This window comes from Primulina huaijiensis, chromosome 16 (assembly GCF_012295235.1).
Source record: "Primulina huaijiensis isolate GDHJ02 chromosome 16, ASM1229523v2, whole genome shotgun sequence".
Classification (NCBI taxonomy): Eukaryota; Viridiplantae; Streptophyta; class Magnoliopsida; order Lamiales; family Gesneriaceae; genus Primulina; species Primulina huaijiensis.
Window position 1 is genome coordinate 18,083,469 of NC_133321.1, and position 642 is coordinate 18,084,110.

Here is a 642-nt window from a genome sequence, read left to right on the forward strand (position 1 = left end):
ATATATGCCATTGAATTGTTAGACTATATCGCTGTCTTCACTCTTCGTTGCTTCCAAGTGTTGGTTTCTACAATTGGATGATAACTTTCGCCGGCCGCCATTATCTGGCTATACTTAATACACGCTTATGTGTATATTAAGTGGTATGATGTAATTACACGCGTCTTGCTGTGGTTACCATAATTTTAGTAACATCACAATTAATTGTAAGAAAGGAATCTTTTTAATACGACTATTTTTTATTTAGATAAATTCTTGTGAGATGGAGATTTTCGACACGACCTAACTCATGAAAAATATTATATTTTATACGAAAAATGTTATTTTGCATCATAAATATAGATCGGATCGACTCATCTCACAAATTTATGCAAAAAAATGTTAATGCTTGATCAAATATTATGTCATGATTTAGCTAGCTGTCTTTTTAATTTATTGATTCTATACATTAAAAAGTTTATGCTCATATATATTTATATTATGTTATTCAAGTATAATATAATTTATTACCTATGTTGGTTCTTGCTAGCCCATTGTGGCAATTGTTTGAAAATACTAAAAATGCATGTTACCTAATTTTTCCATTAAGTTAGAAGCCAATAATATAGTACACACTTTTAATTAAAACACACACACACACAC

At 29.1% G+C, this 642-nt stretch overlaps 1 protein-coding gene across 1 annotated transcript in view; it reads left to right on the plus strand.

Annotated features, from left to right (window-relative positions):
• The window catches only part of LOC140961362 (oxysterol-binding protein-related protein 4C-like), a 9,557-nt gene that overhangs the window by 6,290 nt on the left and 2,625 nt on the right, over positions 1-642 (plus strand). The window lies entirely within an intron of this gene.